General features: G+C 46.2%; 1 long non-coding RNA gene across 3 annotated transcripts in view; it reads left to right on the top strand.

The window, feature by feature from the left end:
• LOC137629605 (uncharacterized) overlaps positions 1-14911 on the top strand; it is a 131065-nt gene that overhangs the window by 33402 nt on the left and 82752 nt on the right. For 2 of the 3 annotated variants that reach the window (XR_011041550.1, XR_011041549.1), the window contains exon 2: positions 1054-1239. This is a non-coding gene — a long non-coding RNA (uncharacterized lncRNA). The remainder of the gene's footprint in view (positions 1-1053; positions 1240-14911) is intronic. The other variant, XR_011041551.1, reaches the window with a different exon arrangement.

The raw sequence follows: 14911 nt of genomic DNA, 5'->3' as shown, positions 1-14911 counted from the left end.
CACGAAGTAAGAGCTATAGCAACTTCCGTGGCCTCTAAGCAAAATAGATCTCTACGAAGTATTATGGACGCGACCTTTTGGAGGAGCAAGTCGGTGTTTGCTTCATTTTACTAAAAAGACGTCCAGACCCTTTATGAGGACTGCTACACACTGGGTCCATTCGTTGCAGCGAGTGCAGTAGTGGGTGAGGGTTCTACCACTACATTCCCTTAATTCCAATATCCTTTTAATCTTCTCTTGAAATGTTTTTAATCTTGTTTTGGGTTGTACGGAAGGCTAAGAAGCCTTTCGCATCCTTTTTGATTTGGCGGGTGGTCAAATGTCATTTCTTGAGAGCGCCCAGATTAAGGGTTTTGATGAGGTCCTGTTGTATGGGTTGTCGCCCTGGATATAACAGCTCCTGGTAGTCTTTCAGCATCCTGAGAGGATGGCTGGGCTTCGTGAGGAAAGCGGACTAACAAGGCAGAGTAATCGTCAGAGTCAGCTTCCTTACCAGGTACCTATATTTATTTGGGTTTTGTTATGATGTAACTGTCAAAAACTCTAAGTATATATGCCTTTATTGTATTAATACTGGTCTCTACCCACCACCATGGGTGTGAATCAGCTATTATATATTCACCGGCTAAGTTTAATATTTAAAAATGATATTTTGATTATAAAATAAATTTTTGAATATACTTACCCGGTGAATATATAAATTAAAGGCCCTCCATTCCTCCCCGATAGAGACCTAGGGGACTGAGAAGAACTGGAGCTGTTTACAAGTATATGCGGTATCTGGCCGATAGTCGGCGCTGGTGGGCACACCCGCAACCTTCATGGCGATCGCTCGCGAGTTTTTGGAATCTGTCGAGCCGTCGGAGACGTCAGCTATTATATATTCACCGGGTAAGTATATTCAAAAATTTATTTTATAATCAAAATATCATATTAATTGTGAACTTTTTGGTGCACATTAGTTTTGAATTTTATAAAACTTTTGTTGACTAAATAATGACCAGAAATTTTGAAATTTTCTGAGTGAGACATTAATGATATAATAATTTAAAGACAGATATTAGATGGACAGGAATAACAACAGAATGGGTCCCTAGAGACAATTGAAGTAGGAGAAGGAAGAGAAAGTGGTGGATTGATGAACTAGGAAAACTTGCAAGTATAGACAGTCATAGAAAGTCCAGAAACACACAAGTGGAAGGAGGACTGTTTCCTACAGTGGACTAGCATCATGCACTGGTGAGTGAATGGTAGTGAGAGTAGTTTGGCTATTGGAAATGAAATAGGAGCTGGATAACAGCTTATTACAGAACTGAATAATTAGAAACAGTACTGTATATTGTTAATTATTTTCTTTGTCCTATTGACATACTTTGTACTGAAACCTTTGAAATCTTATTTGTTCCGTTACCGAAATACAAACCACGCTATTTACATAGGGTTTACTTTCGGCGTAGCTGAAATGACGAGCCATTAGAATTTTAACGAGGGTTTATTACCCCCCCCCCCCCGCGCTAGTTAGCAAGGGGGTAGGGGAGTGGTAGCTAGCTACCCCTCCCCCCCTCACACACCGGTGAACTGCTTCACTTCACTTTTGGCTCGGACGATGAACAGACGTCTCTGTCCCCTCCTCGCATGGCAGCCATTAATGTTTTGTCTTTACTTTAATTACTTACTTTTCTTATATTAATATATATGTAAACATTCTTATGTTTATGTATATATTTGAGTATAGAAATACAGTAAGTTTCCTTTTCAGTGTTTGTGCTGTGTGTGTGTGTAGGAAGTCCACTCATTTGTACGACAACATCTCCGTGTGGTCCTAAGCCCCCACGGTGACATTTCATGGGTCGTGATCTCTCCCTGGTCCTTCGTTCTCCCTTCGGCGGGCGCCGTGGGGAATCGTCATTGCTGGACTTATTTTTTAATCTGTTTCTCTGCTGTTCCTCCTTCCCTACGGGGAACTTGGTCTTTCAGCGTAGGGAACATGGGAGTTTATTTTGACTACGGGGTTTCTCTCTCTCCTTGAGGTCGTTCACCCTTTTTATTACTACTACATATTATGGTAGCTTCCTTCCCGTTGCGGGTTGAGTTGCTACTCCGTTTATTCTGTCTCAATTATTTTTAATCAAATCTAATTGCATTTGTTAATTTTTCAGCTTCTGTGTAGAACGCTTCCCTTCGGGGTTCATTCGTTCTTACTATTAGCGAACATTTTTAGATGAATTACATAATTGTAATTGTTATAATTCTGTTTTGTTACAGTTCTCCGCCTTCCTCTCCCTACCCGTGAGTGTCAGTGGGGGAGGAGGGCGCATTCCTGGTGCGTAATTCTTGTTCTTTTCCCTCGGGTTCCTCTTCGGAGTTCCCCTGGGGGAATTAATGTTAACTAATTATTTTATTTTCAGTTAACTATCTAGTTTTTAGTTTGCCTAATGTGCCAACGAAGCAGAGCTGTCCTGTTGAGGCCTGGGGAGTCTGCTGTTACTGCCTCCTCTACGACTTCGTCATGGGCGTGTTCCCTTCTCTTAGAAGTTCTCCCGTGACAACTGTCAGCTCCTTAGTTCATTTAGAACGCTCAGGAGGTTTGCCTCCATGGGCGGGTAACTTCCCTTCCGAGGGAGGTTCCCTTCCCAGGTATGAGTTTTTTCCCCTTCAGGGGGGGCAACTTCTCTTACCTTAATAATTCCTGGTTGGTTTTTTCCTGGTCCTCGGGCGGTTATGCTCTTGGTGCTGAGCGACCGCTTTTGTAACCATGCTCAAGGGGCTGAGTGGTTGCAAGGCCGGACCATGGAATTCGTGCGATTATGCTCTTGGTGCTGAGCGATCGCACTTGCAGCTACACTCAAGGGGCTGAGCAGCTGCAGGAGCTCCTCTTCGGAGGTTTGCTCTTTATGGTCAGCTTGCTGATCCAACGGCCCTAAGGGGCGCCTTCATCAGTTCTTCTTGTCTCTTCTACGAAGTGTTCACCTCTCTCGTTCGCGAGAGAGGACACTCATAGAGACTCCTCTTCGGAGGACTCCCCTGCTGTTGTTGCTGATGTTGCTGAAGGCTCAGTTCCCCCCTCCGAACTTCCTTCGAGGGGGCAGCTGAGTCCATCGGTCTCTCCTGCGAGTGTCTCTCCCCCTCGGGGGAGTTCACTACAGAGACTCCTCTTTGGAGGACTGATGATGGTGCTCCTGTCTGTGGTCGTCTTCATCTTCAGCCGCAGAGGATCCTCCTCGACGAGAACAGACCGTTGCAGCTGCTTCAGTCGGCAGATCGTTCGCGATCTCCGACACCTGCCAGATCTTCTTGTCTTCCTTCCCCGTTCCTGGATGCAGTAGCGCAGTGGGCGCCACTCCACCCCGTTTTCCAACGGACACCGGTCCCTTCGGGGCAAAGGGCTTATCTCTCAATGTGAGTAAGTCCCTTTAGTGCCAGGTTTTTACCTGTGCAACTTCGTTCTCCTGCGCGAGTAGTTCGTAATGCTCTCCTGCTGTGGACCAGACTTCTGCTCCAGCGACCTCCTGTAGCTGAGTCTCGCCGTGGATCTCCTGATCGCCAACTCTTCCGAGACCTTCTGTGCGGCTACGCGCCTTGTGCACCTCGGCCTCCTGAACGCCCACGATCGCCTGCTCGCCAGCGCACATCTGCTCGCCCTTTTCTGATGTGCGCAATGCGCGCCAACGTAAGCCCACGCGCCCACGATCTCCAGATCTGGGCGCAAGCAGGGAGATTATTTCTTCATTGAACTCCACGTTCACCTGCTTGCATCTGCGCCCCCTTTCCTGATGTGCACAATACGCACCAACATTCGCCCATGCGCCCACAATCTTCGGATCTGGGCGCAGGCAAGGAATTTATTCCTTCGCCTCCTCGCCGACTCTCTCTCTGGTTCTGCACCCTCGCTGATATTGTCTGGCCGCGCATATCTTCTGGCCACGCAACTATGCGCCTACGATCTCCTGGTTCCTGCCTTGTCGCGCGAAATTCAAGAAGTTCCTACTCCAGCGCACAGGCGCTCACAGGTTCTTCTGGACTCGCAGCGCCCTTCTGGAGTTTCGCGCCAATCGCGCCCACGCGCGGTTCCAGTTCCAGCGCGCCAACGCGTCGGCACGCTTCCACTTCACACCACGCCAACGTGTCAGCACGCTTCCACTTCACACCGCGCCTCCCAGGAGACACCTAAGCTAGCGCACGGACGCTCACAGGCACCCCTGGGCTCTCCTTATGCGCCAGCGATCTCCTACGCGCCCGCGCGATTCTTCATCTGCGCGCAAGCGTTTTCAACGCGCCAACGCTTCAATCGTCGTAGGTTTCCTACGCGCCCACGCATTAACTCTCCTGTACGCGATCGGTCTCTACGCGCCACTGCTCGCCAACGCGCCTTCGCCCGCCTACGAGCCATCGCTCACCAAGGCGCGTCATCGGTCTCCCGGCCGCCTGCGCTCGCCCTTACGACCGCGCGCCCGCGCACATGCTCACCCATGTTCGCCTGCGCGCGAACCAACGGTTTTCCATCGCGCGATTCCCGCCAGCGCTCGCCAATGCGCCAACGCGCCAGCGCTCACCTACGCGCCAGCGCTCACCTACGCGCCATCGGTCTCCCGACCACCAGCGCTCGCCCTTACAACCGCGCTCGCCCTCACCTGCGCACCCACGCGCACTTTTGCCTGCGCGCACGGGCACACCCACGTTCGCCCGCGTGCGAACCAACGATTTACCATCACGCGAGTGCCAGGGCGATTTCGACCGCGATTCCCGTCGGTTTTCGCAACACGGGCAACCTGGCGAGTCTTCTGGAGCGCGTATTTCCAGATCACGATCTTCACCCTGTAAACGCAGAGCATGGCACGTGCAAGAGCAGGAAGAATCTTCAGAGAGGTCTTGGGCAACATTCTTCTTCTTTTCAGGCAGGTCCCATCATCTCTATTCCTCAGGATCGTTCGATTCCCTTCCCCCCAGCGGGAGTCGCTGACACTGTCTGTCAGCCGTCAGCAGAGGAAGTACTTCGAGATCATGGTGGAACCTGGTTTAGCCCTTCCTCTCTACCATTCCGTGGAAGGTGCTTACCAGGGAGTTTTTCTCTCGAGAAATTCTCCGCCCGGCAGGTGACATTCTCGTCTTCGGAGATCTTAAGCCAGGAGAAAGCCGCAAAGTGTGCCATCTGGGCCACTTCGTGGCTGGTCGTCTGGCTTGGATCTCTGGGCATCCTGTTGCGATCCGAGAATTTGTCCAAGAAGAGCTCCAGGAAGGTCATGGAAACTTTCCTCCTCTCGGGCACGAGCACCATCGTTTCCCGGCTCACCAAGTTTCGAACTTGTGGGCAAACTCGATGTTGAAGCATCGAGATGCAGTGACCGAGAGGTTCCTCTCGGAAGTCCCAAACCTTGGATGTCGGCAAGCTCAGACACACTTCCACCCTTGGAAAGACCTTGTTTTGAGCCCAAGGACGGGGAACGGACAGCTGAGAGGTGGAGAAAGTTGAATCACGATTCGCTCCTCCAAAGGCGCTTACATCCAGACCCTACAAGCCTCCAGCGCCTCAACAACAACAGCCTCGTCAGCCTAGGACATTGGAACCGGCCCCGGCAGCTAAGACAAGGTGTCTAAACAGCAGCCCCCTCCTGTCAGAGACAAGAAGGGCGGGAAGTCCTCCTGGGGAGGCAATAATCCTGAGGGAGCGGCCGAGGCCGCAAACGCTAGGATTGGCAACCCTCCTGCATGGTCCCCAGTGGGGGGATGCCTAAGGTTGCGCGCTCAGGTGGCAGCAACTTGGGGCCGTTTCCTGCACGATCTCCGTGATCAGCCAAGGATATCGCGTCTCGTTCTTACATCTCTACCTCCACTGACAGCGAATCCAGTGTCGCTGAGGTCCTATGCCACGGGATTGGCAAAGGGGCTAGCCCTTCGTGCAGAAATCGAGACCATGCTCTAGAAGGATACTCTCCAAAAGGTCATCGACGGCGCCCCCCCCCCCTGACTTCTTCAGCCGACACTTTCTTGTAAGAAAGCGTCTGAAGGCTAGAGACCTGTCTCGACCTCTCAGCCCTGAACAAGTTTGTCGAACAAACTTTGTTCAGCGTGGAACAGCAGAGTCAATCAGGCTTGTAGAGAGACCACAAGACTTCATGTGCACACTGGATCTGAAGGACGGGTACTTCCAGATCCCAATCCATCCGTCTTCCAGGAAGTACTTGAAATTCAGCCTAGACAACAAGATATACCAGTTCAAGGTGCTGTGTTTCGATCTCTCCACAGCACCGCAGGTGTCCACCAGAATGTTCACCCTGTTATCTTTATGGCCGCACAGGAGCGGCATCCGTCTCCTTCGCTTTCTGGATGACTGGCTAACCCAGGCAGTCTCGGAATCGACCCTTCTTTGACACCCAGACAAGCTTCTGGGACTTTGCCAAGATCTAGGGATCATGGTAATTCTCGAGAAGTCTCCTCTGCTTCCATCTCAACAACTGGGATATCTAGGCATGCTATTAGACTCCAATCTCCAAGCCTTCCCATCAGATGACAGGATAGCAAGGCTAAGGAGAGTCGCAGAACCTTTCCTCAGACGAGGAGAGCTTCCAGCCCAATCTTGGTTATGCCTCCTAGGTCACTTTTCCTCCTTGGCCAGGCTAGTTCCAACGGCCGCCTCAGGATGAGATCCCTGCATCAGCGGCCCAAGTCCCGGTGGAAGCAAGACAATGATTCCCCGGACATTCTGGAGGGACCTGCGGAACGAATGGACCTGCAGTGGTAGTTGACCTACGGAAACCTTTGCAAGGGAATGGATCTTCTCGTCCTTCCCCCGCATTTGATGCTGTTCTCGGACTCGTCAAAACAAGGGCCTATGGTCAGAACCAGAAGGGTACCTCCACATCAATCTGCTAGAAATGAAGGCCGTATTCTGGCCCTTCAACACTTCCAACAGACCCTGGCGAGTCACTCAGTGAACGACAACTCCATGGTAGTGGCTTTTTTCAATAAGCAGGGAGGTACCTTTTCATAACAACTTTCTCATCTTGCAGTAGAGATACTGAGATGAACCGAAGTCCACTCAATACCCTATCGGCTCGCTTCATTCCGGGCAAAGGAATGTGCTCTCCGACAGTCTGAGCAGGGCCTCACAGATAGAGAGTACCGAGTGGTCTTCGGCCCCCCGCTGGTAGCCAACAAGTCCTGACCTTGTGGACCTGTTTGAGATAGCCTTGAATTTCAAGCTGCCGCTGTACTACTCCCAGTCCCAGACCCTAAGGCACTCTGGCAAGATGCCTTCCTACACGGTGGGACAACATCGACGTCTACGTCTTCCCACCGTTCTGTCTGTTGAGTAGGGGGCTCAACAAGACCAGACTATCGGTCAACCTGTCAATGACTCTGATAGCTCCGCTGCAGCATCATGCAGAGTGGTTCCCGGAACTTCTGCATCTCCTGACGGAACTCCTGAGAGAGCTTCCCCCACGACACGAGCTACTCAAACAACCACACTGCAACATCTACCACAAGCCATAGCATCGCTTCGGCTTCACGCCTGGAGACCATCCAGCATCTCCTCACAGAGAGAGGTGTTCCGCAACAAGTTGCGGAACGGATGTCTCGACACCTGCGAAAGTCATCTGCAGGGGTCTACCAGGCGAAGTGAAGAGTCCTCTGTGGTTGGTGTCGTGGGAGAGGTACCTCTCCCCTTTATGCCACTATTCCAGCAATAGTGGAGTTATTGTATATCGGCGGGAGGAAATGCTCCTTTCGCTCTCGGTGGTGGAAGCCTATCGCTCAGCCTTAAGCCTGGCCTTCAGTCTGGAAGGAATAGAGATTTCCTCCTCGCTGGATCTTTCTTTGCTCATACGAAACTACGAACTTACCTGCCCCCAGTCGGAAGTGAGACCTCCTCCATGGAACATAGTTCGGGCTCTTAGGGCTCTTAAGAGATCTCCTTGCAAACCATTATGCCAGGCTTCTGATCGTCACCTGTCTTGGAAGATAGTGCTCCTGCTCGCTTTGGCCTCGGCCAAGCGTGTCAGTGAACTTCATGGTCTCTCGTACGACGTCGCCCATTCAAGAGGATAGGGGGAGGTAACGTTCAGGTTCGTCCCCGAGTTGGTTACTAGACTCAAATCTTGGAGTCCCGGACCTTCGGTTCGACTCCTTCAGGATTTCGAGTCCCTGTTCTGTAACAGATGATCCAGGCCTTCTCCTACTATGCCCAGTAAGGAGTTGGAGGTGTTATCTTAAAGGACAGCTGCAGTTCGTCCTCGCATGCAAGCCCTGTTTGGGAGCACAGGGAGGACGGAGAGGAGGGTCATCAAGAATGCCTTTTCAGCCTGGATTCAAGGGGTCATCCATCACGCCCTGAATCCAGACCCTCCTCCGTCACGTCGCCTTAGAGCACACGATGTCAGAGGCATCGCAACGTCCCTGGCCTTCAAGAGGAACTACTCTGTGACACAGGTGCTACAAGCTGGAGTCTGGAAGCGTGTGACGACCTTCACAGCCAACTTCCTGCTGGACATGACCCACAGGAGCCTCTCCCTCTTAACGAGAGAATGCCTTGATGAAGTCGTTGGGCTTCAGCACGGCATATCATTCCCGTGCTGAAGGCTCGTGACGGGCAAGAGGGCTCTCGAACTGGGGAATTTCTTTTCCTCAGTTTGACTCTAAATTTCTCTCATTCTTTTTCTATTACTTCTTATTGCTTATTCCTCCTTCATAATTATCAGCTGTCTCCAACCTTGCTGTCAAAACACACTTACCCATTTCACTGTCCAGGTTTTTTAGAGGGGACATTGTATCCAGGATCGGTTTTTATTTCAAAATCAATTGTGGGAGCTGTGGTGGTCTTGCCAATTGCCCGAAAATGTTTGGACACCTATGAGTGTCAGTATTCCCATACTGGCACGCGGAACTATCTCGTAGGAAATTTGGCCTTCGGATTCCAGGGGTTGGGGATTTCATAGAGATAGGACTCTCGGCATTCTGTCTGGTTTGCCTGCCACTATGATTAGAGTGGGGATGATTGTATTCTTGAAATGCTCTTAGTCCCATCAAGCGGGTTTGGCATACACTTGAGCCACTCTAATCATAGTGGTACCATCCCTTTGTTGTAGGGTAGGGAGTGGACATTTGGTAAGCAGCTTTCACAGGTGTCATTGGTGGAGAAATTTATTCCAGGAAAGGCTAATGGTGTCTTTTTTGGAATTTCAGACAGTTTTGATATTTTCTCTCCCTTAAACTTTATTTTTTTCCATTTTTTTTTCATTGTTATTATGACCCCTTCCCTCCCCCAAAAAATAATTAATGAGGAAACTTAATGTTCCCCGTACCCCTGGATCAAATGGCGAACCCCAGACACCGTTGACGACTTCTGCTTGTTTAAATAAAGAAAGCTCTGTTGACAACCTCGGCAATAAAAAGGATTCCTCCAACAATACTTCTCTGACCAGTGTAGTTAAAGACAATTTATCGTCACTGGTGGAAAATGATTCTTGTAATAACAGTAATACTTTACTCTCTGGTTCTGGCTCATTACCAGATCCAACAAAAAATCTGAAAATTCTCCACTTAAAAAACATACCAATTGGTTGTAGCTATGACATAATTCATGAAGCCTGCTGTAGATTTGGGGCAATCAAAGAAATTTTAATGGAGCTTAATGGTAGTAAAGGCTTTTGGGAAGCTTGGGTATCATTTTCAAGTTTTGAGATTGCTTTAGAAGCAAAGAAAAATTTAGAGAGCATAAAAATTGACAATTGTTTGATTTCTGGGGCTCTATGTGATAAAGCACCAAGACACCTTGAGGTATATAAACCAGAAGAATGGATGGAAAAAGAAATAGAGCATAGACTTCCAGAAGTAAGAACCCCCAAGCCCCCAACATGGATAATTGCATCTGGGAAGATAGATAATTATAACTATTATAAGATTAGTAAATTTGTACAAAAAAAAGTTGGTTTAATTAAAAGTAAGGATATTAGCAGATACGGTAAGCAATTTGTTTTGATTAATGCAAAATCAGATACTCAAGCTCACATGCTTTGTGGCATGAAGATTGCAGAAATTGATCCTATTAAGGATATTAAACCACATATGAGCTTCAGCTATGGTAAAGGAGTAGTTTTTGATAAAGATCTATATGAATTTTCAGAACCAGAAGTTCTGGACATGTGCCCTGCTAATGTTTGGAAAGTAAGTAAGATCCCTCAAACAAGCATGGTAGTTTTAACATTTGAAACCCCTGTTATACCAGATCATATAATTATTGAGAATGAAAGAGTACGTGTTCGAGAATATAAACCTAGGCCTTTACAATGCTTTAATTGTTTCAAGTACGGTCACCCTTCCCGGTACTGCAATAATACGAAAATCTGTATTAACTGTTCTTTGTTAGAACATGGCCAATGCAACAGAGATACAACCTGTGCAAACTGTAAAGATAATCATAAATCAAATGATAAAAGATGTAGAGAATACAAGAAAGAAGAAGCTGCAATCTTGAAAGCAAATGCTGAACATATAAGTGTAGGTTATGCAAAGCATTTACTCAATCGGCAACTTAATTTTGCTCGCGCGGTTAAGATGCCAACAAAAGATTATAATCCACTACCCCTTACTACCACAGGGGGACCAGTGGCAGCACCTGGCCCGTCAGGTGCATCTCCCTTAGTGGTAGTAGCCCAGCCATCTGGGTCAAGTGCTCAGCCTATAAAAGCCAGAGCACAAACCTCCAAAGAGGTCAATATGGTTTCCAACACACCAAAAGTATTGTCACCGATAGGAGCATCTCCCCTAGAGGTAGTAGCCCAGCCTTCTGGGTTAAGTGCTCGAACTGTTGAAGTTCTAGCACAATCCTCCAAGGAAGCCAATGTGGCTTCCACCACCTTGAATGTATTGTCTCAGGCAGAATCTCTACCGGATTTGATGGAGATTGGAAAACAAGATCTTCCAAAGAGGAAAAGGTCCCCATCATCCTCACCTTCATCTAAGTCAGGTAAGTGCCCTACTGCTCATGATCCTAAGGTTGACACTTATAAAGATCCTAGAAAAAAAGAAAAGAAGAGTGGTGGCCTAGTAAAGCCTTCCATCTCCAGGCCTTACATGGCTTCATCTGAAAAGTCCCAAAAGACAAATGAGACAAAGAAAAATAATAACAAAAGATAATGTCTATCATCCAGTGGAATTGCAGAGGTGTAAGTATTAGCATTGAGCAAATAAAAACTTTAACCAGGGACTCAGACACGAAGGTAATTTGCCTACAGGAAACCAAGATCAGTGACAAACCATTTAATCCTGGACTCGATTATCATTTTTGTAGATCCCCTCCTTTGCAAGCTGCAAGAGCTCAAGGTGGTACAGGTTTTATTATTCACAAATCTGTAAAATTTGAAACAATCCCACTCAATACACCACTACAGGCATGTGCAGTTAGAACTCATATCGGGAAAAAAATTACTTTATGCTCGCTATATATTGAACCATCCTTAGAACTTTTCCTCTTAGATCATGCTGGTAATCCAAGAAGGCTTAGACTTTCTGACCTCCAAGACTTGATCAATCAGCTTCCTGCCCCTTTTATTTTAATGGGTGATTTTAATGCAAAGCATACTTTATGGGGTGGAAATGTGTGCGATAGATGGGGTAATCTTGTTGAAGAATTAATCGACAACAATGATGTAATACTAATGAATGATGGTTCTCCAACTAGGTATGATGTATTCCACAACTCTACATCAGCCATTGATTTGTCAATCTGTTCCTCATCCATTCGATTGGACTACCTTTGGTCAGTAAATGAACACCTACATGGCAGTGACCATTGGCCAATAATGTTAAATTATGTCCATAATCTTCCTTCTCAGTGTCCACCAAAATGGAAGATAGATGAGGCAGACTGGGCAGCTTATGAAAACTGTTCACACACTGATAAAGAATATGATGAATTTACATCTCCAGTGCATGCCTATCAACATCTTGAAAATATTATTGATGATAATGCTAGCAAGTTTATACCTAAAACATGCGGTTTACCTCATCGCTCTGTAGTTCCTTGGTGGAGTAAAGAATGTGCCATCGCAAGAAAAGTGACCCGAACTTGCTTCAGAAGATACTTGAGGACAAACTATTTAGCAGATAGAATAGCATATCTCAGAGCCTGTGCCAAACAAAAAAGAATTTTTAAAAAAGCAAAGAGAGCATCTTGGAAGAAATATACATCTAATATTAATACCAAAACTCCTTCAAAGGAAATATGGGACAAGATTAGGAAACTTCTAGGTAAATTCGTCCCTAAGCCTCTACCAATATTAAGGGAAAATAATAGATATATATCTGACCCCAAAGATGTAGCAGAGGTTCTTGCTAAGCACTTTGCCCATGTATCAAGTGCTGACAACTATTCCCCAGCATTTCAACAAATTAGAGCATCAACATCTGTTGTTCCTCCTGCTTCTTCAAATACTGAAGCTTTTAACCTGCCTTTTAGTATGGAGGAGATGCAAAATGCTATCTCCAGCTCTTCTTTAACTGCCCCAGGTGAGGATGGCATCCGGTATGAAATGATATCACATCTTCCAGTGGATACCAAGGAATTTTTATTAGAAACCTTTAATGGTCTATGGGCTTCCCATACATCTCCTGATTCCTGGCATACTTCAATTGTAATTCCAGGCCACAAGTCTGGTAAAGACCCAGAACTGCCATCTAGTTATAGGCCCATATCCTTGACCAGTTGCATATGCAAACTATTTGAGAGAATGATCAACAACAGACTTGTGTGGTATCTAGAATCAAAAAATCTTTTATCTAACAGGCAGTTTGGTTTTAGGAAGAACCGAAGTACTCTAGACCCTTTGCTGATGTTATCAAGGGAAATTTCAAATGCCTTTTCTAACCAAAACCAGGTGGTGGGTGTCTTTTTTGACCTCGAAAAGGCATATGACACCACCTGGAGGTGTGGTATTTTAAAGCAATTGGCCTCGTGGGGTATAGGAGGACATATGTTCTCTTTTATTGAAGAATCTTTATCAAACCGCTCAATTAAAGTGAGAGTAGGGTCAGAACTATCCTCATCCTACATGCAAGAAGGAGGTGTCCCCCAAGGCAGCGTATTGAGTGTGACCTTGTTTGCTATTGCTATTAATAGTCTCATGAGTCACATACCTCCTGGCATACAAGGATCACTATTTGTCGATGACTTTGCAATTTATTGTAGTGGATCATCTGCACTACAAGCATGCCAAAATCTTCAAATTGCCATAAATACTGCTTCCGCATGGGCAAATTCTCGTGGATTCATGTTTTCTCCTCAGAAGACCAAAGCCATTCGCTTTACTCGTACTCGTAAAAGGGAAGAGATCCCCACCCTTTTCTTAAATGATTGCATTTTGCCATATGAGGATAATGTCAAGTTTCTTGGAGTCATTTTCGACAAGAAAATGACATTTGGTCCCCATATAAATGACCTATCTATCAGGGTTAAGAAGTCACTGAACATTCTGAAAGTGGTATCGCATTTTGATTGGGGTGCTGATAGAACAACTTTGCTTAGAATTTATACATCTTTGTGTCTGAGCAAGTTAGACTATGCATGCTAATTATATGGGTCAGCTACAAAGACTTTACTTGGAAAACTTGATATTGTTCACAATGCTGGGCTTCGCATCTGCACAGGTGCTTACAGAACATCTCCCATTGACAGTCTCATTGTTGATTCTGGCATACCTCCCCTTTCCATTCGCAGAGAGGAGTTGAGTTTGAGGTTTTTAGCTAGGTCCCTTGCTGTGAGAAACAATCCTAACTGTAAATATGTTAGGGAGCCTTTAGATTGGGCTCCTAACAGATCTAGTGTGCCTAAGCCTTTGGAAGTACAGCTGAAAAATGATGCCAGAGAAATAGGTTTGTTAACAGCACAGATAGCAGAGGTAGGATATCCCAAGTCTCCTCCTTGGTGTAATCCACCTGTAAAAGTATGTTTTACGGCAGGAGGGAAAAATACCTTACCTAGTAGGGTAATGAAAAGTGAGTTTTTAAATCATGCTGCTCAACATCATGGGAAACATGTTTTTACAGATGGCTCCAAATCGGCTGCAGGAGTTGGAAGTGCAGCTGTGGTGAGGGATATTGTTATTAGAAGGAAACTCCCATCCTCTTGTTCAATATTTACTGCTGAGCTGTACGCAATAATTCTCGCAGTCCAACATATTTTTAAAAATGGCAACCAAAATAGTTTTTATACAATTTTTACGGATTCCAATAGTGTTTTATTCCCATTTAAACAAATTATGCCAGGCCATCATCTAGTACAAGAGGTGCAGGACTGGTTAGTACTTCTGCAGTCTAGGAAGAGTATCAGTGTTCACTTCTGTTGGGTCCCTGCCCATGTTGGGGTGGATGGGAATGAACAAGTAGATAAGGCAGCAAAGGAAGCTTCAGGGCTAAGTAATCCATCCCCCTTGAGTATTCCTTACAAAGATCTTAAAAGTGAGATTCATCTTTACTGTAAAAATAAGTGGCAAGCTCGATGGTCTGAACTGACCACCAATACAAAATTGAAACAAATCCACCCATTGGTGGATAAATGGTCATCTTGTAATTCTACAAGTAGGAGGGATACCATTATTTTAACTAGGCTGCGTATTGGCCATACACATGCAACGCACAATTATTTAATGAAGAGTGGGGAAGGGAGACAGGCCCCTCTTTGTAATACCTGTCAAGTGACAATGGATGTTAAACATATTTTAGTCGATTGTCCTGTTTTTAATCTTCAGAGGAGGACACATTTACTCCAGGACAAACCTTTAAGAGATATACTGGGGGAAAACTGTAATACCCTGAACTTGAGAAAATTTATACAAAGTATTGGGTTATATTACGAGCTATAATTGATTTTATTAATTTATTTATTTATTTTCAATATTTAACTTAGCCGGTGATTATA

The sequence above is a fragment of the Palaemon carinicauda genome, chromosome 37 (genome assembly GCF_036898095.1).
Source record: "Palaemon carinicauda isolate YSFRI2023 chromosome 37, ASM3689809v2, whole genome shotgun sequence".
NCBI lineage: Eukaryota > Metazoa > Arthropoda > Malacostraca > Decapoda > Palaemonidae > Palaemon > Palaemon carinicauda.
This window is presented reverse-complemented; position numbering and strand designations above follow the sequence as displayed.